The sequence below is a fragment of the Trichomycterus rosablanca genome, chromosome 14, assembly GCF_030014385.1.
Source record: "Trichomycterus rosablanca isolate fTriRos1 chromosome 14, fTriRos1.hap1, whole genome shotgun sequence".
Taxonomy (NCBI): domain Eukaryota; kingdom Metazoa; phylum Chordata; class Actinopteri; order Siluriformes; family Trichomycteridae; genus Trichomycterus; species Trichomycterus rosablanca.
Genome location: NC_086001.1, coordinates 1 through 27,170, shown reverse-complemented (window position 1 = coordinate 27,170; position 27,170 = coordinate 1).

Genomic DNA, 27,170 nt, shown 5'->3' with positions numbered 1-27,170 from the left:
GCTATACCTTGGTAGACCCTGCTATACCTTGGTAGACTTTGCTGGACCTTGGTAGACCCTGCTATACCTTGGTAGACCCTGCTATACCTTGGTAGACTTTGCTGGACCTTGGTAGACCCTGCTATACCCTGGTAGACCCTGCTATACCTTGGTAGACCTTGCTGGACTTTGGTAGACCTTGCTATACCTTGGTAGACCTTGCTGGACTTTGCTATACCTTGGTAGACCTTGCTATACCTTGGTAGACCTTGCTATACCTTGGTAGACCTTGGTAGACCTTGCTATACCTTGGTAGACCTTGCTGGACTTTGCTATACCTTGGTAGACCTTGCTATACCTTGGTAGACCTTGCTGGACTTTGCTATACCTTGGTAGACCTTGCTATACCTTGGTAGACCTTGCTATACCTTGGTAGACCTTGGTAGACCTTGCTATACCTTGGTAGACCTTGCTGGACTTTGCTATACCTTGGTAGACCTTGCTATACCTTGGTAGACCTTGCTGGACTTTGCTATACCTTGGTAGACTTTGCTGGACCTTGGTAGACCCTGCTATACCCTGCTATACCTTGGTAGACCCTGCTATACCTTGGTAGACCCTGCTATAACTTGGTAGACTTTGCTGGACCTTGGTAGACCCTGCTATACCCTGGTAGACCCTGCTATACCTTGGTAGGCCCTGCTATACCTTGGTAGACCCTGCTATACCTTGGTAGACGTTGCTGGACCTTGGTAGACCCTGCTATACCATGGTAGACCCTGCTATACCTTGGTAGGCCCTGCTATACCTTGGTAGACCCTGCTATACCTTGGTAGACCCTGCTATACCTTGGTACACCCTGCTATACCTTGGTAGACTTTGCTGGACCTTGGTAGACCCTGCTATACCTTGGTAGACTTTGCTGGACCTTGGTAGACCCTGCTATACCTTGGTAGACCCTGCTATACCCTGGTAGACCCTGCTATACCTTGGTAGACCCTGCTATACCTTGGTAGACTTTGCTATACCTTGGTAGACCTTGCTGGACTTTGCTATACCTTGGTAGACCTTGCTATACCTTGGTAGACCTTGCTGGACTTTGCTATACCTTGGTAGACTTTGCTGGACCTTGGTAGACCCTGCTGGACTTTGCTATACCTTGGTAGACCTTGCTATACCTTGGTAGACCTTGCTGGACTTTGCTATACCTTGGTAGACCTTGCTATACCTTGGTAGACCTTGCTGGACTTTGCTATACCTTGGTAGACCTTGCTATACCTTGGTAGACCTTGCTATACCTTGGTAGACCTTGCTGGACTTTGCTATACCTTGGTAGACCTTGCTATACCTTGGTAGACCTTGCTGGACTTTGCTATACCTTGGTAGACCCTGCTATACCTTGGTAGACCCTGCTATAACTTGGTAGACTTTGCTGGACCTTGGTAGACCCTGCTATACCCTGGTAGACCCTGCTATACCTTGGTAGACTTTGCTATACCTTGGTAGACCCTGCTATACCTTGGTAGACTTTGCTGGACCTTGGTATACCCTGCTATACCCTGGTAGACCCTGCTATACCTTGGTAGGCCCTGCTATAACTTGGTAGACCCTGCTATACCTTGGTAGACCCTGCTATAACTTGGTAGACTTTGCTGGACCTTGGTAGACCCTGCTATACCTTGGTAGACCCTGCTATACCTTGGTAGACTTTGCTGGACCTTGGTAGACCCTGCTATACCCTGGTAGACCCTGCTATACCTTGGTAGACCCTGCTATACCTTGGTAGACCCTGCTATACCTTGGTAGACTTTGCTATACCTTGGTAGACCTTGCTGGACTTTGCTATACCTTGGTAGACCTTGCTATACCTTGGTAGACCTCGCTATACCTTGGTAGACCTTGCTATACCTTGGTAGACCTTGCTATACCTTGGTAGACCATGCTGGACTTTGCTATACCTTGGTAGACCTTGCTATACCTTGGTAGACCTTGCTGGACTTTGCTATACCTTGGTAGACTTTGCTGGACCTTGGTAGACCCTGCTATACCCTGCTATACCTTGGTAGACCCTGCTATACCTTGGTAGACCCTGCTATAACTTGGTAGACTTTGCTGGACCTTGGTAGACCCTGCTATACCCTGGTAGACCCTGCTATACCTTGGTAGACCTTGCTGGACTTTGGTAGACCTTGCTATACCTTGGTAGACCTTGGTAGACCTTGCTATACCTTGGTAGACCTTGCTGGACTTTGGTAGACCTTGCTATACCTTGGTAGACCTTGCTGGACTTTGCTATACCTTGGTAGACCTTGCTGGACTTTGCTATACCTTGGTAGACCTTGCTGGACTTTGCTATACCTTGGTAGACCTTGCTATACCTTGGAACACCTTGCTGGACTTTGCTATACCTTGGTAGACTTTGCTGGACCTTGGTAGACCCTGCTATACCCTGGTAGACCCTGCTATACCTTGGTAGACCTTGCTGGACTTTGGTAGACCTTGCTATACCTTGGTAGACCTTGCTATACCTTGGTAGACCTTGGTAGACCTTGCTATACCTTGGTAGACCTTGCTGGACTTTGGTAGACCTTGCTATACCTTGGTAGACCTTGCTGGACTTTGCTATACCTTGGTAGACCTTGCTATACCTTGGTAGACCTTGCTATACCTTGGTAGACCTTGCTATACCTTGGTAGACCTTGCTGGACTTTGCTATACCTTGGTAGACCTTGCTATACCTTGGTAGACCTTGCTATACCTTGGTAGACCTTGGTAGACCTTGCTATACCTTGGTAGACCTTGCTGGACTTTGGTAGACCTTGCTATACCTTGGTAGACCTTGCTGGACTTTGCTATACCTTGGTAGACCTTGCTGGACTTTGCTATACCTTGGTAGACCTTGCTGGACCTTGCTATACCTTGGTAGACCTTGCTGGACTTTGCTATACCTTGGTAGACTTTGCTGGACCTTGGTAGACCCTGCTATACCCTGCTATACCTTGGTAGACCCTGCTATACCTTGGTAGACCCTGCTATACCTTGGTAGACCCTGCTATACCTTGGTAGACTTTGCTATACCTTGGTAGACCCTGCTATACCTTGGTAGACTTTGCTGGACCTTGGTATACCCTGCTATACCCTGGTAGACCCTGCTATACCTTGGTAGGCCCTGCTATACCTTGGTAGACCCTGCTATACCTTGGTAGACTTTGCTGGACCTTGGTAGACCCTGCTATACCTTGGTAGACCCTGCTATACCTTGGTAGACTTTGCTGGACCTTGGTAGACCCTGCTATACCCTGGTAGACCCTGCTATACCTTGGTAGACCTTGCTGGACTTTGGTAGACCTTGCTATACCTTGGTAGACCTTGCTGGACTTTGCTATACCTTGGTAGACCTTGCTATACCTTGGTAGACCTTGCTATACCTTGGTAGACCTTGGTAGACCTTGCTATACCTTGGTAGACCTTGCTGGACTTTGCTATACCTTGTTAGACCTTGCTGGACTTTGCTATACCTTGGTAGACCTTGCTGGACTTTGCTATACCTTGGTAGACCTTGCTATACCTTGGTAGACCTTGCTGGACTTTGCTATACCTTGGTAGACCTTGCTATACCTTGGTAGACCTTGCTGGACTTTGCTATACCTTGGTAGACTTTGCTGGACCTTGGTAGACCCTGCTATACCCTGCTATACCTTGGTAGACCCTGCTATACCTTGGTAGACCCTGCTATAACTTGGTAGACTTTGCTGGACCTTGGTAGACCCTGCTATACCCTGGTAGACCCTGCTATACCTTGGTAGGCCCTGCTATACCTTGGTAGACCCTGCTATACCTTGGTAGACGTTGCTGGACCTTGGTAGACCCTGCTATACCTTGGTAGACCCTGCTATACCTTGGTAGACTTTGCTGGACCTTGGTAGACCCTGCTATACCCTGGTAGACCCTGCTATACCTTGGTAGGCCCTGCTATACCTTGGTAGACCCTGCTATACCTTGGTAGACCCTGCTATACCTTGGTAGACCCTGCTATACCTTGGTAGACTTTGCTGGACCTTGGTAGACCCTGCTATACCTTGGTAGACTTTGCTGGACCTTGGTAGACCCTGCTATACCTTGGTAGACCCTGCTATACCCTGGTAGACCCTGCTATACCTTGGTAGACCCTGCTATACCTTGGTAGACTTTGCTATACCTTGGTAGACCTTGCTGGACTTTGCTATACCTTGGTAGACCTTGCTATACCTTGGTAGACCTTGCTGGACTTTGCTATACCTTGGTAGACCTTGCTATACCTTGGTAGACCTTGCTGGACTTGCTATACCTTGGTAGACCTTGCTATACCTTGGTAGACCTTGCTATACCTTGGTAGACCTTGCTGGACTTTTGCTATACCTTGGTAGACCTTGCTATACCTTGGTAGACCTTGCTGGACTTTGCTATACCTTGGTAGACCCTGCTATACCTTGGTAGACCCTGCTATACCTTGGTAGACTTTGCTATACCTTGGTAGACCTTGCTGGACTTTGCTATACCTTGGTAGACCTTGCTATACCTTGGTAGACCTCGCTATACCTTGGTAGACCTTGCTATACCTTGGTAGACCTTGCTATACCTTGGTAGACCATGCTGGACTTTGCTATACCTTGGTAGACCTTGCTATACCTTGGTAGACCTTGGTAGACCTTGCTATACCTTGGTAGACCTTGCTGGACTTTGGTAGACCTTGCTATACCTTGGTAGACCTTGCTGGACTTTGCTATACCTTGGTAGACCTTGCTGGACTTTGCTATACCTTGGTAGACCTTGCTATACCTTGGTAGACCTTGCTGGACTTTGCTATACCTTGGTAGACTTTGCTGGACCTTGGTAGACCCTGCTATACCCTGCTATACCTTGGTAGACCCTGCTATACCTTGGTAGACCCTGCTATAACTTGGTAGACTTTGCTGGACCTTGGTAGACCCTGCTATACCCTGCTATACCTTGGCAGACCCTGCTATACCTTGGTAGACCCTGCTATAACTTGGTAGACTTTGCTGGACCTTGGTAGACCCTGCTATACCCTGGTAGACCCTGCTATACCTTGGTAGACCTTGCTGGACTTTGGTAGACCTTGCTATACCTTGGTAGACCTTGCTGGACTTTGCTATACCTTGGTAGACCTTGCTATACCTTGGTAGACCTTGCTATACCTTGGTAGACCTTGGTAGACCTTGCTATACCTTGGTAGACCTTGCTGGACTTTGGTAGACCTTGCTATACCTTGGTAGACCTTGCTGGACTTTGCTATACCTTGGTAGACCTTGCTGGACTTTGCTATACCTTGGTAGACCTTGCTGGACTTTGCTATACCTTGGTAGACCTTGCTGGACTTTGCTATACCTTGGTAGACCTTGCTATACCTTGGTAGACCTTGCTGGACTTTGCTATACCTTGGTAGACTTTGCTGGACCTTGGTAGACCCTGCTATACCCTGCTATACCTTGGTAGACCCTGCTATACCCTGGTAGACCCTGCTATACCTTGGTAGACCCTGCTATACCTTGGTAGACTTTGCTATACCTTGGTAGACCCTGCTATACCTTGGTAGACTTTGCTGGACCTTGGTATACCCTGCTATACCCTGGTAGACCCTGCTATACCTTGGTAGGCCCTGCTATACCTTGGTAGACCCTGCTATACCTTGGTAGACTTTGCTGGACCTTGGTAGACCCTGCTATACCTTGGTAGACCCTGCTATACCTTGGTAGACTTTGCTGGACCTTGGTAGACCCTGCTATACCCTGGTAGACCCTGCTATACCTTGGTAGGCCCTGCTATACCTTGGTAGACCCTGCTATACCTTGGTAGACTTTGCTGGACCTTGGTAGACCTTGCTGGACCTTGGTAGACCTTGCTATACCTTGGTAGACCTTGCTGGACTTTGCTATACCTTGGTAGACCTTGCTATACCTTGGTAGACCTTGCTATACCTTGGTAGACCTTGGTAGACCTTGCTATACCTTGGTAGACCTTGCTGGACTTTGCTATACCTTGTTAGACCTTGCTGGACTTTGCTATACCTTGGTAGACCTTGCTGGACTTTGCTATACCTTGGTAGACCTTGCTATACCTTGGTAGACCTTGCTGGACTTTGCTATACCTTGGTAGACCTTGCTATACCTTGGTAGACCTTGCTGGACTTTGCTATACCTTGGTAGACTTTGCTGGACCTTGGTAGACCCTGCTATACCCTGCTATACCTTGGTAGACCCTGCTATACCTTGGTAGACCCTGCTATAACTTGGTAGACTTTGCTGGACCTTGGTAGACCCTGCTATACCCTGGTAGACCCTGCTATACCTTGGTAGGCCCTGCTATACCTTGGTAGACCCTGCTATACCTTGGTAGACGTTGCTGGACCTTGGTAGACCCTGCTATACCTTGGTAGACCCTGCTATACCTTGGTAGACTTTGCTGGACCTTGGTAGACCCTGCTATACCCTGGTAGACCCTGCTATACCTTGGTAGGCCCTGCTATACCTTGGTAGACCCTGCTATACCTTGGTAGACCCTGCTATACCTTGGTACACCCTGCTATACCTTGGTAGACTTTGCTGGACCTTGGTAGACCCTGCTATACCTTGGTAGACTTTGCTGGACCTTGGTAGACCCTGCTATACCTTGGTAGACCCTGCTATACCCTGGTAGACCCTGCTATACCTTGGTAGACCCTGCTATACCTTGGTAGACTTTGCTATACCTTGGTAGACCTTGCTGGACTTTGCTATACCTTGGTAGACCTTGCTATACCTTGGTAGACCTTGCTGGACTTTGCTATACCTTGGTAGACTTTGCTGGACCTTGGTAGACCCTGCTGGACTTTGCTATACCTTGGTAGACCTTGCTATACCTTGGTAGACCTTGCTGGACTTTGCTATACCTTGGTAGACCTTGCTATACCTTGGTAGACCTTGCTGGACTTTGCTATACCTTGGTAGACCTTGCTATACCTTGGTAGACCTTGCTATACCTTGGTAGACCTTGCTGGACCTTGGTAGACCCTGCTATACCCTGCTATACCTTGGTAGACCCTGCTATACCTTGGTAGACCCTGCTATAACTTGGTAGACTTTGCTGGACCTTGGTAGACCCTGCTATACCCTGGTAGACCCTGCTATACCTTGGTAGACCTTGCTGGACTTTGGTAGACCTTGCTATACCTTGGTAGACCTTGGTAGACCTTGCTATACCTTGGTAGACCTTGCTGGACTTTGGTAGACCTTGCTATACCTTGGTAGACCTTGCTGGACTTTGCTATACCTTGGTAGACCTTGCTGGACTTTGCTATACCTTGGTAGACCTTGCTGGACTTTGCTATACCTTGGTAGACCTTGCTATACCTTGGAACACCTTGCTGGACTTTGCTATACCTTGGTAGACTTTGCTGGACCTTGGTAGACCCTGCTATACCCTGGTAGACCCTGCTATACCTTGGTAGACCTTGCTGGACTTTGGTAGACCTTGCTATACCTTGGTAGACCTTGCTATACCTTGGTAGACCTTGGTAGACCTTGCTATACCTTGGTAGACCTTGCTGGACTTTGGTAGACCTTGCTATACCTTGGTAGACCTTGCTGGACTTTGCTATACCTTGGTAGACCTTGCTATACCTTGGTAGACCTTGCTATACCTTGGTAGACCTTGCTATACCTTGGTAGACCTTGCTGGACTTTGCTATACCTTGGTAGACCTTGCTATACCTTGGTAGACCTTGCTATACCTTGGTAGACCTTGGTAGACCTTGCTATACCTTGGTAGACCTTGCTGGACTTTGGTAGACCTTGCTATACCTTGGTAGACCTTGCTGGACTTTGCTATACCTTGGTAGACCTTGCTGGACTTTGCTATACCTTGGTAGACCTTGCTGGACTTTGCTATACCTTGGTAGACCTTGCTGGACTTTGCTATACCTTGGTAGACTTTGCTGGACCTTGGTAGACCCTGCTATACCTTGGTAGACCCTGCTATACCCTGGTAGACCCTGCTATACCTTGGTAGACCCTGCTATACCTTGGTAGACTTTGCTATACCTTGGTAGACCCTGCTATACCTTGGTAGACTTTGCTGGACCTTGGTATACCCTGCTATACCCTGGTAGACCCTGCTATACCTTGGTAGGCCCTGCTATACCTTGGTAGACCCTGCTATACCTTGGTAGACTTTGCTGGACCTTGGTAGACCCTGCTATACCTTGGTAGACCCTGCTATACCTTGGTAGACTTTGCTGGACCTTGGTAGACCCTGCTATACCCTGGTAGACCCTGCTATACCTTGGTAGACCTTGCTGGACTTTGGTAGACCTTGCTATACCTTGGTAGACCTTGCTGGACTTTGCTATACCTTGGTAGACCTTGCTATACCTTGGTAGACCTTGCTATACCTTGGTAGACCTTGGTAGACCTTGCTATACCTTGGTAGACCTTGCTGGACTTTGCTATACCTTGTTAGACCTTGCTGGACTTTGCTATACCTTGGTAGACCTTGCTGGACTTTGCTATACCTTGGTAGACCTTGCTATACCTTGGTAGACCTTGCTGGACTTTGCTATACCTTGGTAGACCTTGCTATACCTTGGTAGACCTTGCTGGACTTTGCTATACCTTGGTAGACTTTGCTGGACCTTGGTAGACCCTGCTATACCCTGCTATACCTTGGTAGACCCTGCTATACCTTGGTAGACCCTGCTATAACTTGGTAGACTTTGCTGGACCTTGGTAGACCCTGCTATACCCTGGTAGACCCTGCTATACCTTGGTAGACCCTGCTATACCTTGGTAGACGTTGCTGGACCTTGGTAGACCCTGCTATAACTTGGTAGACTTTGCTGGACCTTGGTAGACCCTGCTATACCCTGGTAGACCCTGCTATACCTTGGTAGACCCTGCTATACCTTGGTAGACGTTGCTGGACCTTGGTAGACCCTGCTATACCTTGGTAGACCCTGCTATACCTTGGTAGACTTTGCTGGACCTTGGTAGACCCTGCTATACCCTGGTAGACCCTGCTATACCTTGGTAGGCCCTGCTATACCTTGGTAGACCCTGCTATACCTTGGTAGACCCTGCTATACCTTGGTACACCCTGCTATACCTTGGTAGACTTTGCTGGACCTTGGTAGACCCTGCTATGCCTTGGTAGACTTTGCTGGACCTTGGTAGACCCTGCTATACCTTGGTAGACCCTGCTATACCCTGGTAGACCCTGCTATACCTTGGTAGACCCTGCTATACCTTGGTAGACTTTGCTATACCTTGGTAGACCTTGCTGGACTTTGCTATACCTTGGTAGACCTTGCTATACCTTGGTAGACCTTGCTGGACTTTGCTATACCTTGGTAGACCTTGCTATACCTTGGTAGACCTTGCTGGACTTTGCTATACCTTGGTAGACCTTGCTATACCTTGGTAGACCTTGCTATACCTTGGTAGACCTTGCTGGACTTTTGCTATACCTTGGTGGACCTTGCTATACCTTGGTAGACCTTGCTGGACTTTGCTATACCTTGGTAGACCCTGCTATACCTTGGTAGACCCTGCTATACCTTGGTAGACTTTGCTATACCTTGGTAGACCTTGCTGGACTTTGCTATACCTTGGTAGACCTTGCTATACCTTGGTAGACCTCGCTATACCTTGGTAGACCTTGCTATACCTTGGTAGACCTTGCTATACCTTGGTAGACCATGCTGGACTTTGCTATACCTTGGTAGACCTTGCTATACCTTGGTAGACCTTGCTATACCTTGGTAGACCTTGCTGGACTTTGGTAGACCTTGCTATACCTTGGTAGACCTTGCTGGACTTTGCTATACCTTGGTAGACCTTGCTGGACTTTGCTATACCTTGGTAGACCTTGCTATACCTTGGTAGACCTTGCTGGACTTTGCTATACCTTGGTAGACTTTGCTGGACCTTGGTAGACCCTGCTATACCCTGCTATACCTTGGTAGACCCTGCTATACCTTGGTAGACCCTGCTATAACTTGGTAGACTTTGCTGGACCTTGGTAGACCCTGCTATACCCTGCTATACCTTGGCAGACCCTGCTATACCTTGGTAGACCCTGCTATAACTTGGTAGACTTTGCTGGACCTTGGTAGACCCTGCTATACCCTGGTAGACCCTGCTATACCTTGGTAGACCTTGCTGGACTTTGGTAGACCTTGCTATACCTTGGTAGACCTTGCTGGACTTTGCTATAGCTTGGTAGACCTTGCTATACCTTGGTAGACCTTGCTATACCTTGGTAGACCTTGGTAGACCTTGCTATACCTTGGTAGACCTTGCTGGACTTTGGTAGACCTTGCTATACCTTGGTAGACCTTGCTGGACTTTGCTATACCTTGGTAGACCTTGCTGGACTTTGCTATACCTTGGTAGACCTTGCTGGACTTTGCTATACCTTGGTAGACCTTGCTGGACTTTGCTATACCTTGGTAGACCTTGCTATACCTTGGTAGACCTTGCTGGACTTTGCTATACCTTGGTAGACTTTGCTGGACCTTGGTAGACCCTGCTATACCCTGCTATACCTTGGTAGACCCTGCTATACCCTGGTAGACCCTGCTATACCTTGGTAGACCCTGCTATACCTTGGTAGACTTTGCTATACCTTGGTAGACCCTGCTATACCTTGGTAGACTTTGCTGGACCTTGGTATACCCTGCTATACCCTGGTAGACCCTGCTATACCTTGGTAGGCCCTGCTATACCTTGGTAGACCCTGCTATACCTTGGTAGACTTTGCTGGACCTTGGTAGACCCTGCTATACCTTGGTAGACCCTGCTATACCTTGGTAGACTTTGCTGGACCTTGGTAGACCCTGCTATACCCTGGTAGACCCTGCTATACCTTGGTAGACCTTGCTGGACTTTGGTAGACCTTGCTATACCTTGGTAGACCTTGCTGGACTTTGCTATACCTTGGTAGACCTTGCTATACCTTGGTAGACCTTGCTATACCTTGGTAGACCTTGGTAGACCTTGCTATACCTTGGTAGACCTTGCTGGACTTTGCTATACCTTGTTAGACCTTGCTGGACTTTGCTATACCTTGGTAGACCTTGCTGGACTTTGCTATACCTTGGTAGACCTTGCTATACCTTGGTAGACCTTGCTGGACTTTGCTATACCTTGGTAGACCTTGCTATACCTTGGTAGACCTTGCTGGACTTTGCTATACCTTGGTAGACTTTGCTGGACCTTGGTAGACCCTGCTATACCCTGCTATACCTTGGTAGACCCTGCTATACCTTGGTAGACCCTACTATAACTTGGTAGACTTTGCTGGACCTTGGTAGACCCTGCTATACCCTGGTAGACCCTGCTATACCTTGGTAGACCCTGCTATACCTTGGTAGACCCTGCTATACCTTGGTAGACGTTGCTGGACCTTGGTAGACCCTGCTATACCTTGGTAGACCCTGCTATACCTTGGTAGACTTTGCTGGACCTTGGTAGACCCTGCTATACCCTGGTAGACCCTGCTATACCTTGGTAGGCCCTGCTATACCTTGGTAGACCCTGCTATACCTTGGTAGACCCTGCTATACCTTGGTACACCCTGCTATACCTTGGTAGACTTTGCTGGACCTTGGTAGACCCTGCTATACCTTGGTAGACTTTGCTGGACCTTGGTAGACCCTGCTATACCTTGGTAGACCCTGCTATACCCTGGTAGACCCTGCTATACCTTGGTAGACCCTGCTATACCTTGGTAGACTTTGCTATACCTTGGTAGACCTTGCTGGACTTTGCTATACCTTGGTAGACCTTGCTATACCTTGGTAGACCTTGCTGGACTTTGCTATACCTTGGTAGACTTTGCTGGACCTTGGTAGACCCTGCTGGACTTTGCTATACCTTGGTAGACCTTGCTATACCTTGGTAGACCTTGCTGGACTTTGCTATACCTTGGTAGACCTTGCTATACCTTGGTAGACCTTGCTGGACTTTGCTATACCTTGGTAGACCTTGCTATACCTTGGTAGACCTTGCTATACCTTGGTAGACCTTGCTGGACTTTGCTATACCTTGGTAGACCTTGCTATACCTTGGTAGACCTTGCTGGACTTTGCTATACCTTGGTAGACCCTGCTATACCTTGGTAGACCCTGCTATAACTTGGTAGACTTTGCTGGACCTTGGTAGACCCTGCTATACCCTGGTAGACCCTGCTATACCTTGGTAGACTTTGCTATACCTTGGTAGACCCTGCTATACCTTGGTAGACTTTGCTGGACCTTGGTATACCCTGCTATACCCTGGTAGACCCTGCTATACCTTGGTAGGCCCTGCTATAACTTGGTAGACCCTGCTATACCTTGGTAGACCCTGCTATAACTTGGTAGACTTTGCTGGACCTTGGTAGACCCTGCTATACCTTGGTAGACCCTGCTATACCTTGGTAGACTTTGCTGGACCTTGGTAGACCCTGCTATACCCTGGTAGACCCTGCTATACCTTGGTAGACCCTGCTATACCTTGGTAGACCCTGCTATACCTTGGTAGACTTTGCTATACCTTGGTAGACCTTGCTGGACTTTGCTATACCTTGGTAGACCTTGCTATACCTTGGTAGACCTCGCTATACCTTGGTAGACCTTGCTATACCTTGGTAGACCTTGCTATACCTTGGTAGACCATGCTGGACTTTGCTATACCTTGGTAGACCTTGCTATACCTTGGTAGACCTTGCTGGACTTTGCTATACCTTGGTAGACTTTGCTGGACCTTGGTAGACCCTGCTATACCCTGCTATACCTTGGTAGACCCTGCTATACCTTGGTAGACCCTGCTATAACTTGGTAGACTTTGCTGGACCTTGGTAGACCCTGCTATACCCTGGTAGACCCTGCTATACCTTGGTAGACCTTGCTGGACTTTGGTAGACCTTGCTATACCTTGGTAGACCTTGCTATACCTTGGTAGACCTTGGTAGACCTTGCTATACCTTGGTAGACCTTGCTGGACTTTGGTAGACCTTGCTATACCTTGGTAGACCTTGCTGGACTTTGCTATACCTTGGTAGACCTTGCTGGACTTTGCTATACCTTGGTAGACCTTGCTGGACTTTGCTATACCTTGGTAGACCTTGCTGGACTTTGCTATACCTTGGTAGACCTTGCTATACCTTGGTAGACCTTGCTGGACTTTGCTATACCTTGGTAGACTTTGCTGGACCTTGGTAGACCCTGCTATACCCTGCTATACCCTGCTATACCTTGGTAGACCCTGCTATACCTTGGTAGACCCTGCTATAACTTGGTAGACTTTGCTGGACCTTGGTAGACCCTGCTATACCCTGCTATACCTTGGTAGACCCTGCTATACCTTGGTAGACCCTGCTATAACTTGGTAGACTTTGCTGGACCTTGGTAGACCCTGCTATACCCTGGTAGACCCTGCTATACCTTGGTAGACCTTGCTGGACTTTGGTAGACCTTGCTATACCTTGGTAGACCTTGCTGGACTTTGCTATACCTTGGTAGACCTTGCTATACCTTGGTAGACCTTGCTATACCTTGGTAGACCTTGGTAGACCTTGCTATACCTTGGTAGACCTTGCTGGACTTTGGTAGACCTTGCTATACCTTGGTAGACCTTGCTGGACTTTGCTATACCTTGGTAGACCTTGCTGGACTTTGCTATACCTTGGTAGACCTTGCTGGACTTTGCTATACCTTGGTAGACCTTGCTGGACTTTGGTAGACCTTGCTATACCTTGGTAGACCTTGCTGGACTTTGCTATACCTTGGTAGACCTTGCTGGACTTTGCTATACCTTGGTAGACCTTGCTGGACTTTGCTATACCTTGGTAGACCTTGCTGGACTTTGCTATACCTTGGTAGACCTTGCTATACCTTGGTAGACCTTGCTGGACTTTGCTATACCTTGGTAGACTTTGCTGGACCTTGGTAGACCCTGCTATACCCTGGTAGACCCTGCTATACCTTGGTAGACCTTGCTGGACTTTGGTAGACCTTGCTATACCTTGGTAGACCTTGCTGGACTTTGCTATACCTTGGTAGACCTTGCTATACCTTGGTAGACCTTGCTATACCTTGGTAGACCTTGGTAGACCTTGCTATACCTTGGTAGACCTTGCTGGACTTTGGTAGACCTTGCTATACCTTGGTAGACCTTGCTGGACTTTGCTATACCTTGGTAGACCTTGCTGGACTTTGCTATACCTTGGTAGACCTTGCTGGACTTTGCTATACCTTGGTAGACCTTGCTGGACTTTGCTATACCTTGGTAGACCTTGCTATACCTTGGTAGACCTTGCTGGACTTTGCTATACCTTGGTAGACTTTGCTGGACCTTGGTAGACCCTGCTATACCCTGCTATACCTTGGTAGACCCTGCTATACCCTGGTAGACCCTGCTATACCTTGGTAGACCCTGCTATACCTTGGTAGACTTTGCTATACCTTGGTAGACCCTGCTATACCTTGGTAGACTTTGCTGGACCTTGGTATACCCTGCTATACCCTGGTAGACCCTGCTATACCTTGGTAGGCCCTGCTATACCTTGGTAGACCCTGCTATACCTTGGTAGACTTTGCTGGACCTTGGTAGACCCTGCTATACCTTGGTAGACCCTGCTATACCTTGGTAGACTTTGCTGGACCTTGGTAGACCCTGCTATACCCTGGTAGACCCTGCTATACCTTGGTAGACCTTGCTGGACTTTGGTAGACCTTGCTATACCTTGGTAGACCTTGCTGGACTTTGCTATACCTTGGTAGACCTTGCTATACCTTGGTAGACCTTGCTATACCTTGGTAGACCTTGGTAGACCTTGCTATACCTTGGTAGACCTTGCTGGACTTTGCTATACCTTGGTAGACCTTGCTATACCTTGGTAGACCTTGCTGGACTTTGCTATACCTTGGTAGACCTTGCTATACCTTGGTAGACCTTGCTATACCTTGGTAGACCTTGGTAGACCTTGCTATACCTTGGTAGACCTTGCTGGACTTTGCTATACCTTGGTAGACCTTGCTATACCTTGGTAGACCTTGCTGGACTTTGCTATACCTTGGTAGACTTTGCTGGACCTTGGTAGACCCTGCTATACCCTGCTATACCTTGGTAGACCCTGCTATACCTTGGTAGACCCTGCTATAACTTGGTAGACTTTGCTGGACCTTGGTAGACCCTGCTATACCCTGGTAGACCCTGCTATACCTTGGTAGGCCCTGCTATACCTTGGTAGACCCTGCTATACCTTGGTAGACGTTGCTGGACCTTGGTAGACCCTGCTATACCTTGGTAGACCCTGCTATACCTTGGTAGACTTTGCTGGACCTTGGTAGACCCTGCTATACCCTGGTAGACCCTGCTATACCTTGGTAGGCCCTGCTATACCTTGGTAGACCCTGCTATACCTTGGTAGACCCTGCTATACCTTGGTACACCCTGCTATACCTTGGTAGACTTTGCTGGACCTTGGTAGACCCTGCTATACCTTGGTAGACTTTGCTGGACCTTGGTAGACCCTGCTATACCTTGGTAGACCCTGCTATACCCTGGTAGACCCTGCTATACCTTGGTAGACCCTGCTATACCTTGGTAGACTTTGCTATACCTTGGTAGACCTTGCTGGACTTTGCTATACCTTGGTAGACCTTGCTATACCTTGGTAGACCTTGCTGGACTTTGCTATACCTTGGTAGACTTTGCTGGACCTTGGTAGACCCTGCTGGACTTTGCTATACCTTGGTAGACCTTGCTATACCTTGGTAGACCTTGCTGGACTTTGCTATACCTTGGTAGACCTTGCTATACCTTGGTAGACCTTGCTGGACTTTGCTATACCTTGGTAGACCTTGCTATACCTTGGTAGACCTTGCTATACCTTGGTAGACCTTGCTGGACTTTGCTATACCTTGGTAGACCTTGCTATACCTTGGTAGACCTTGCTGGACTTTGCTATACCTTGGTAGACCCTGCTATACCTTGGTAGACCCTGCTATAACTTGGTAGACTTTGCTGGACCTTGGTAGACCCTGCTATACCCTGGTAGACCCTGCTATACCTTGGTAGACTTTGCTATACCTTGGTAGACCCTGCTATACCTTGGTAGACTTTGCTGGACCTTGGTATACCCTGCTATACCCTGGTAGACCCTGCTATACCTTGGTAGGCCCTGCTATAACTTGGTAGACCCTGCTATACCTTGGTAGACCCTGCTATAACTTGGTAGACTTTGCTGGACCTTGGTAGACCCTGCTATACCTTGGTAGACCCTGCTATACCTTGGTAGACTTTGCTGGACCTTGGTAGACCCTGCTATACCCTGGTAGACCCTGCTATACCTTGGTAGACCCTGCTATACCTTGGTAGACCCTGCTATACCTTGGTAGACTTTGCTATACCTTGGTAGACCTTGCTGGACTTTGCTATACCTTGGTAGACCTTGCTATACCTTGGTAGACCTCGCTATACCTTGGTAGACCTTGCTATACCTTGGTAGACCTTGCTATACCTTGGTAGACCATGCTGGACTTTGCTATACCTTGGTAGACCTTGCTATACCTTGGTAGACCTTGCTGGACTTTGCTATACCTTGGTAGACTTTGCTGGACCTTGGTAGACCCTGCTATACCCTGCTATACCTTGGTAGACCCTGCTATACCTTGGTAGACCCTGCTATAACTTGGTAGACTTTGCTGGACCTTGGTAGACCCTGCTATACCCTGGTAGACCCTGCTATACCTTGGTAGACCTTGCTGGACTTTGGTAGACCTTGCTATACCTTGGTAGACCTTGCTATACCTTGGTAGACCTTGGTAGACCTTGCTATACCTTGGTAGACCTTGCTGGACTTTGGTAGACCTTGCTATACCTTGGTAGACCTTGCTGGACTTTGCTATACCTTGGTAGACCTTGCTGGACTTTGCTATACCTTGGTAGACCTTGCTGGACTTTGCTATACCTTGGTAGACCTTGCTGGACTTTGCTATACCTTGGTAGACCTTGCTATACCTTGGTAGACCTTGCTGGACTTTGCTATACCTTGGTAGACTTTGCTGGACCTTGGTAGACCCTGCTATACCCTGCTATACCCTGCTATACCTTGGTAGACCCTGCTATACCTTGGTAGACCCTGCTATAACTTGGTAGACTTTGCTGGACCTTGGTAGACCCTGCTATACCCTGCTATACCTTGGTAGACCCTGCTATACCTTGGTAGACCCTGCTATAACTTGGTAGACTTTGCTGGACCTTGGTAGACCCTGCTATACCCTGGTAGACCCTGCTATACCTTGGTAGACCTTGCTGGACTTTGGTAGACCTTGCTATACCTTGGTAGACCTTGCTGGACTTTGCTATACCTTGGTAGACCTTGCTATACCTTGGTAGACCTTGCTATACCTTGGTAGACCTTGGTAGACCTTGCTATACCTTGGTAGACCTTGCTGGACTTTGGTAGACCTTGCTATACCTTGGTAGACCTTGCTGGACTTTGCTATACCTTGGTAGACCTTGCTGGACTTTGCTATACCTTGGTAGACCTTGCTGGACTTTGCTATACCTTGGTAGACCTTGCTGGACTTTGGTAGACCTTGCTATACCTTGGTAGACCTTGCTGGACTTTGCTATACCTTGGTAGACCTTGCTGGACTTTGCTATACCTTGGTAGACCTTGCTGGACTTTGCTATACCTTGGTAGACCTTGCTGGACTTTGCTATACCTTGGTAGACCTTGCTATACCTTGGTAGACCTTGCTGGACTTTGCTATACCTTGGTAGACTTTGCTGGACCTTGGTAGACCCTGCTATACCCTGGTAGACCCTGCTATACCTTGGTAGACCTTGCTGGACTTTGGTAGACCTTGCTATACCTTGGTAGACCTTGCTGGACTTTGCTATACCTTGGTAGACCTTGCTATACCTTGGTAGACCTTGCTATACCTTGGTAGACCTTGGTAGACCTTGCTATACCTTGGTAGACCTTGCTGGACTTTGGTAGACCTTGCTATACCTTGGTAGACCTTGCTGGACTTTGCTATACCTTGGTAGACCTTGCTGGACTTTGCTATACCTTGGTAGACCTTGCTGGACTTTGCTATACCTTGGTAGACCTTGCTGGACTTTGCTATACCTTGGTAGACCTTGCTATACCTTGGTAGACCTTGCTGGACTTTGCTATACCTTGGTAGACCTTGCTATACCTTGGTAGACCTTGGTAGACCTTGCTATACCTTGGTAGACCTTGCTGGACTTTGCTATACCTTGGTAGACCTTGCTATACCTTGGTAGGCCCTGCTATACCTTGGTAGACCCTGCTATACCTTGGTAGACTTTGCTGGACCTTGGTAGACCCTGCTATACCTTGGTAGACCCTGCTATACCTTGGTAGACTTTGCTGGACCTTGGTAGACCCTGCTATACCCTGGTAGACCCTGCTATACCTTGGTAGACCTTGCTGGACTTTGGTAGACCTTGCTATACCTTGGTAGACCTTGCTGGACTTTGCTATACCTTGGTAGACCTTGCTATACCTTGGTAGACCTTGCTATACCTTGGTAGACCTTGGTAGACCTTGCTATACCTTGGTAGACCTTGCTGGACTTTGCTATACCTTGGTAGACCTTGCTATACCTTGGTAGACCTTGCTGGACTTTGCTATACCTTGGTAGACCTTGCTATACCTTGGTAGACCTTGCTATACCTTGGTAGACCTTGGTAGACCTTGCTATACCTTGGTAGACCTTGCTGGACTTTGCTATACCTTGGTAGACCTTGCTATACCTTGGTAGACCTTGCTGGACTTTGCTATACCTTGGTAGACTTTGCTGGACCTTGGTAGACCCTGCTATACCCTGCTATACCTTGGTAGACCCTGCTATACCTTGGTAGACCCTGCTATAACTTGGTAGACTTTGCTGGACCTTGGTAGACCCTGCTATACCCTGGTAGACCCTGCTATACCTTGGTAGGCCCTGCTATACCTTGGTAGACCCTGCTATACCTTGGTAGACGTTGCTGGACCTTGGTAGACCCTGCTATACCTTGGTAGACCCTGCTATACCTTGGTAGACTTTGCTGGACCTTGGTAGACCCTGCTATACCCTGGTAGACCCTGCTATACCTTGGTAGGCCCTGCTATACCTTGGTAGACCCTGCTATACCTTGGTAGACCCTGCTATACCTTGGTACACCCTGCTATACCTTGGTAGACTTTGCTGGACCTTGGTAGACCCTGCTATACCTTGGTAGACTTTGCTGGACCTTGGTAGACCCTGCTATACCTTGGTAGACCCTGCTATACCCTGGTAGACCCTGCTATACCTTGGTAGACCCTGCTATACCTTGGTAGACTTTGCTATACCTTGGTAGACCTTGCTGGACTTTGCTATACCTTGGTAGACCTTGCTATACCTTGGTAGACCTTGCTGGACTTTGCTATACCTTGGTAGACTTTGCTGGACCTTGGTAGACCCTGCTGGACTTTGCTATACCTTGGTAGACCTTGCTATACCTTGGTAGACCTTGCTGGACTTTGCTATACCTTGGTAGACCTTGCTATACCTTGGTAGACCTTGCTGGACTTTGCTATACCTTGGTAGACCTTGCTATACCTTGGTAGACCTTGCTATACCTTGGTAGACCTTGCTGGACTTTGCTATACCTTGGTAGACCTTGCTATACCTTGGTAGACCTTGCTGGACTTTGCTATACCTTGGTAGACCCTGCTATACCTTGGTAGACCCTGCTATAACTTGGTAGACTTTGCTGGACCTTGGTAGACCCTGCTATACCCTGGTAGACCCTGCTATACCTTGGTAGACTTTGCTATACCTTGGTAGACCCTGCTATACCTTGGTAGACTTTGCTGGACCTTGGTATACCCTGCTATACCCTGGTAGACCCTGCTATACCTTGGTAGGCCCTGCTATAACTTGGTAGACCCTGCTATACCTTGGTAGACCCTGCTATAACTTGGTAGACTTTGCTGGACCTTGGTAGACCCTGCTATACCTTGGTAGACCCTGCTATACCTTGGTAGACTTTGCTGGACCTTGGTAGACCCTGCTATACCCTGGTAGACCCTGCTATACCTTGGTAGACCCTGCTATACCTTGGTAGACCCTGCTATACCTTGGTAGACTTTGCTATACCTTGGTAGACCTTGCTGGACTTTGCTATACCTTGGTAGACCTTGCTATACCTTGGTAGACCTCGCTATACCTTGGTAGACCTTGCTATACCTTGGTAGACCTTGCTATACCTTGGTAGACCATGCTGGACTTTGCTATACCTTGGTAGACCTTGCTATACCTTGGTAGACCTTGCTGGACTTTGCTATACCTTGGTAGACTTTGCTGGACCTTGGTAGACCCTGCTATACCCTGCTATACCTTGGTAGACCCTGCTATACCTTGGTAGACCCTGCTATAACTTGGTAGACTTTGCTGGACCTTGGTAGACCCTGCTATACCCTGGTAGACCCTGCTATACCTTGGTAGACCTTGCTGGACTTTGGTAGACCTTGCTATACCTTGGTAGACCTTGCTGGACTTTGCTATACCTTGGTAGACCTTGCTATACCTTGGTAGACCTTGGTAGACCTTGCTATACCTTGGTAGACCTTGCTGGACTTTGGTAGACCTTGCTATACCTTGGTAGACCTTGCTGGACTTTGCTATACCTTGGTAGACCTTGCTGGACTTTGCTATACCTTGGTAGACCTTGCTGGACTTTGCTATACCTTGGTAGACCTTGCTATACCTTGGAACACCTTGCTGGACTTTGCTATACCTTGGTAGACTTTGCTGGACCTTGGTAGACCCTGCTATACCCTGGTAGACCCTGCTATACCTTGGTAGACCTTGCTGGACTTTGGTAGACCTTGCTATACCTTGGTAGACCTTGCTATACCTTGGTAGACCTTGGTAGACCTTGCTATACCTTGGTAGACCTTGCTGGACTTTGGTAGACCTTGCTATACCTTGGTAGACCTTGCTGGACTTTGCTATACCTTGGTAGACCTTGCTGGACTTTGCTATACCTTGGTAGACCTTGCTGGACTTTGCTATACCTTGGTAGACCTTGCTGGACTTTGCTATACCTTGGTAGACCTTGCTATACCTTGGTAGACCTTGCTGGACTTTGCTATACCTTGGTAGACTTTGCTGGACCTTGGTAGACCCTGCTATACCCTGCTATACCCTGCTATACCTTGGTAGACCCTGCTATACCTTGGTAGACCCTGCTATAACTTGGTAGACTTTGCTGGACCTTGGTAGACCCTGCTATACCCTGCTATACCTTGGTAGACCCTGCTATACCTTGGTAGACCCTGCTATAACTTGGTAGACTTTGCTGGACCTTGGTAGACCCTGCTATACCCTGGTAGACCCTGCTATACCTTGGTAGACCTTGCTGGACTTTGGTAGACCTTGCTATACCTTGGTAGACCTTGCTGGACTTTGCTATACCTTGGTAGACCTTGCTATACCTTGGTAGACCTTGCTATACCTTGGTAGACCTTGGTAGACCTTGCTATACCTTGGTAGACCTTGCTGGACTTTGGTAGACCTTGCTATACCTTGGTAGACCTTGCTGGACTTTGCTATACCTTGGTAGACCTTGCTGGACTTTGCTATACCTTGGTAGACCTTGCTGGACTTTGCTATACCTTGGTAGACCTTGCTGGACTTTGCTATACCTTGGTAGACCTTGCTATACCTTGGTAGACCTTGCTGGACTTTGCTATACCTTGGTAGACTTTGCTGGACCTTGGTAGACCCTGCTATACCCTGCTATACCTTGGTAGACCTGCTATACCCTGGTAGACCCTGCTATACCTTGGTAGACCCTGCTATACCTTGGTAGACCTTGCTATACCTTGGTAGACCCTGCTATACCTTGGTAGACTTTGCTGGACCTTGGTATACCCTGCTATACCCTGGTAGACCCTGCTATACCTTGGTAGGCCCTGCTATACCTTGGTAGACCCTGCTATACCTTGGTAGACTTTGCTGGACCTTGGTAGACCCTGCTATACCTTGGTAGACCCTGCTATACCTTGGTAGACTTTGCTGGACCTTGGTAGACCCTGCTATACCCTGGTAGACCCTGCTATACCTTGGTAGACCTTGCTGGACTTTGGTAGACCTTGCTATACCTTGGTAGACCTTGCTGGACTTTGCTATACCTTGGTAGACCTTGCTATACCTTGGTAGACCTTGCTATACCTTGGTAGACCTTGGTAGACCTTGCTATACCTTGGTAGACCTTGCTGGACTTTGCTATACCTTGGTAGACCTTGCTATACCTTGGTAGACCTTGCTGGACTTTGCTATACCTTGGTAGACCTTGCTATACCTTGGTAGACCTTGCTATACCTTGGTAGACCTTGGTAGACCTTGCTATACCTTGGTAGACCTTGCTGGACTTTGCTATACCTTGGTAGACCTTGCTATACCTTGGTAGACCTTGCTGGACTTTGCTATACCTTGGTAGACTTTGCTGGACCTTGGTAGACCCTGCTATACCCTGCTATACCTTGGTAGACCCTGCTATACCTTGGTAGACCCTGCTATACCTTGGTAGACTTTGCTGGACCTTGGTAGACCCTGCTATACCTTGGTAGACCCTGCTATACCTTGGTAGACCTTTGCTGGACCTTGGTAGACCCTGCTATACCCTGGTAGACCCTGCTATACCTTGGTAGACCCTGCTATACCTTGGTAGACCCTGCTATACCTTGGTAGACCCTGCTATACCTTGGTACACCCTGCTATACCTTGGTAGACTTTGCTGGACCTTGGTAGACCCTGCTATACCTTGGTAGACTTTGCTGGACCTTGGTAGACCCTGCTATACCTTGGTAGACCTGCTATACCCTGGTAGACCCTGCTATACCTTGGTAGACCCTGCTATACCTTGGTAGACTTTGCTATACCTTGGTAGACCTTGCTGGACTTTGCTATACCTTGGTAGACCTTGCTATACCTTGGTAGACCTTGCTGGACTTTGCTATACCTTGGTAGACCTTGCTATACCTTGGTAGACCTTGCTGGACTTTGCTATACCTTGGTAGACCTTGCTATACCTTGGTAGACCTTGCTATACCTTGGTAGACCTTGCTGGACTTTGCTATACCTTGGTAGACCTTGCTATACCTTGGTAGACCTTGCTGGACTTTGCTATACCTTGGTAGACCCTGCTATACCTTGGTAGACCCTGCTATAACTTGGTAGACTTTGCTGGACCTTGGTAGACCCTGCTATACCCTGGTAGACCCTGCTATACCTTGGTAGACTTTGCTATACCTTGGTAGACCCTGCTATACCTTGGTAGACCTTTGCTGGACCTTGGTATACCCTGCTATACCCTGGTAGACCCTGCTATACCTTGGTAGGCCCTGCTATAACTTGGTAGACCCTGCTATACCTTGGTAGACCCTGCTATAACTTGGTAGACTTTGCTGGACCTTGGTAGACCCTGCTATACCTTGGTAGACCCTGCTATACCTTGGTAGACTTTGCTGGACCTTGGTAGACCCTGCTATACCCTGGTAGACCCTGCTATACCTTGGTAGACCCTGCTATACCTTGGTAGACCCTGCTATACCTTGGTAGACTTTGCTATACCTTGGTAGACCTTGCTGGACTTTGCTATACCTTGGTAGACCTTGCTATACCTTGGTAGACCTCGCTATACCTTGGTAGACCTTGCTATACCTTGGTAGACCTTGCTATACCTTGGTAGACCATGCTGGACTTTGCTATACCTTGGTAGACCTTGCTATACCTTGGTAGACCTTGCTGGACTTTGCTATACCTTGGTAGACTTTGCTGGACCTTGGTAGACCCTGCTATACCCTGCTATACCTTGGTAGACCCTGCTATACCTTGGTAGACCCTGCTATACCTTGGTAGACTTTGCTGGACTTTGGTAGACCTTGCTATACCTTGGTAGACCTTGCTGGACTTTGCTATACCTTGGTAGACCTTGCTATACCTTGGTAGACCTTGCTATACCTTGGTAGACCTTGGCTATACCTTGGTAGACCTTGCTGGACTTTGCTATACCTTGGTAGACCTTGCTGGACTTTGCTATACCTTGGTAGACCTTGCTGGACTTTGCTATACCTTGGTAGACCTTGCTATACCTTGGTAGACCTTGCTGGACTTTGCTATACCTTGGTAGACCTTGCTATACCTTGGTAGACCCTGCTATACCCTGCTATACCTTGGTAGACCCTGCTATACCTTGGTAGACCCTGCTATAACTTGGTAGACTTTGCTGGACCTTGGTAGACCCTGCTATACCCTGGTAGACCCTGCTATACCTTGGTAGACTTTGCTATACCTTGGTAGACCCTGCTATACCTTGGTAGACTTTGCTGGACCTTGGTATACCCTGCTATACCCTGGTAGACCCTGCTATACCTTGGTAGGCCCTGCTATAACTTGGTAGACCCTGCTATACCTTGGTAGACTTTGCTGGACCTTGGTAGACCCTGCTATACCTTGGTAGACCCTGCTATACCTTGGTAGACTTTGCTGGACCTTGGTAGACCCTGCTATACCCTGGTAGACCCTGCTATACCTTGGTAGACCCTGCTATACCTTGGTAGACCCTGCTATACCTTGGTAGACCTTGCTGGACTTTGCTATACCTTGGTAGACCTTGCTATACCTTGGTAGACCCTGCTGGACTTTGCTATACCTTGGTAGACCTTGGTAGACCTTGCTATACCTTGGTAGACCTTGCTATACCTTGGTAGACCTTGCTGGACTTTGCTATACCTTGGTAGACCTTGCTATACCTTGGTAGACCTTGCTATACCTTGGTAGACCTTGCTATACCTTGGTAGACCTTGCTATACCTTGGTAGACCTTGCTATACCTTGGTAGACCTTGCTGGACTTTGCTATACCTTGGTAGACCTTGCTATACCTTGGTAGACCTTGCTATACCTTGGTAGACCTTGCTATACCTTGGTAGACCTTGCTATACCTTGGTAGACCTTGCTATACCTTGGTAGACTTTGCTGGACCTTGGTAGACCCTGCTATACCCTGATATACCTTGGTAGACCCTGCTATACCTTGGTAGACCCTGCTATACCTTGGTAGACTTTGCTGGACCTTGGTAGACCCTGCTATACCTGGTAGACCCTGCTATACCTTGGTAGACTTTGCTATACCTTGGTAGACCCTGCTATACCTTGGTAGACTTTGCTGGACCTTGGTAGACCCTGCTATACCCTGATATACCTTGGTAGACCCTGCTATACCTTGGTAGACCCTGCTATACCTTGGTAGACTTTGCTGGACCTTGGTAGACCCTGCTATACCCTGGTAGACCCTGCTATACCTTGGTAGGCCCTGCTATACCTTGGTAGACCCTGCTATACCTTGGTAGACGTTGCTGGACCTTGGTAGACCCTGCTATACCTTGGTAGACCCTGCTATACCTTGGTAGACTTTGCTGGACCTTGGTAGACCCTGCTATACCCTGGTAGACCCTGCTATACCTTGGTAGGCCCTGCTATACCTTGGTAGACCCTGCTATACCTTGGTAGACCCTGCTATACCTTGGTAGACCCTGCTATACCTTGGTAGACCTTTGCTGGACCTTGGTAGACCCTGCTATACCTTGGTAGACTTTGCTGGACCTTGGTAGACCCTGCTATACCTTGGTAGACCCTGCTATACCCTGGTAGACCCTGCTATACCTTGGTAGACCCTGCTATACCTTGGTAGACTTTGCTATACCTTGGTAGACCTTGCTGGACTTTGCTATACCTTGGTAGACCTTGCTATACCTTGGTAGACCTTGCTGGACTTTGCTATACCTTGGTAGACCTTGCTATACCTTGGTAGACCTTGCTGGACTTTGCTATACCTTGGTAGACCTTGCTATACCTTGGTAGACCTTGCTATACCTTGGTAGACCTTGCTGGACTTTGCTATACCTTGGTAGACCTTGCTATACCTTGGTAGACCTTGCTGGACTTTGCTATACCTTGGTAGACCCTGCTATACCTTGGTAGACCCTGCTATACCTTGGTAGACTTTGCTGGACCTTGGTAGACCCTGCTATACCCTGGTAGACCCTGCTATACCTTGGTAGACCTTTGCTAGACCTTGGTAGACCCTGCTATACCTTGGTAGACTTTGCTGGACCTTGGTAACCTGCTATACCTTGGTAGACCCTGCTATACCTTGGTAGACCTTGTAGACCTGCTATACCTTGGTAGACCTGCTATACCTTGGTAGACCTTGCTAGGACCTTGGTAGACCCTGCTATACCTTGGTAGACCCTGCTATACCTTGGTAGACCTTGCTGGACCTTGGTAGACCTGCTATACCTTGGTAGACCTTGCTATACCTTGGTAGACCTTGCTATACCTTGGTAGACCTGCTATACCTTGGTAGACCTTGCTATACCTTGGTAGACCTTGCTGGACTTTGCTATACCTTGGTAGACCTTGCTATACCTTGGTAGACCTCTGCTATACCTTGGTAGACCTTGCTATACCTTGGTAGACCTTGCTATACCTTGGTAGACCTTGCTGGACTTGCTATACCTGGTAGACCTTGCTATACCTTGGTAGACCTTGCTGGACTTGCTATACCTTGGTAGACTTTGCTGGACCTTGGTAGACCCTGCTATACCTGCTATACCTTGGTAGACCTGCTATACCTTGGTAGACCCTGCTATACCTTGGTAGACCCTGCTATAACCTTGGTAGACCTTGCTGGACCTTGGTAGACCTTGCTATACCTTGGTAGACCTTGCTATACCTTGGTAGACCTTGCTGGACTTTGGTAGACCTTGCTATACCTTGGTAGACCTTGCTGGACTTTGCTATACCTTGGTAGACCTTGCTATACCTTGTAGACCTTGCTATACCTTGGTAGACCTTGGTAGACCTTGCTATACCTTGGTAGACCTTGCTGGACTTGGTAGACCTTGCTATACCTTGGTAGACCTTGCTGGACTTTGCTATACCTTGGTAGACCTTGCTGACTTTGCTATACCTTGGTAGACCTTGCTGGACTTTGCTATACCTTGGTAGACCTTGCTGGACTTTGCTATACCTTGGTAGACCCTTGCTATACCTTGGTAGACCTTGCTGGACTTTGCTATACCTTGATCTGTCTCGCGTGTGT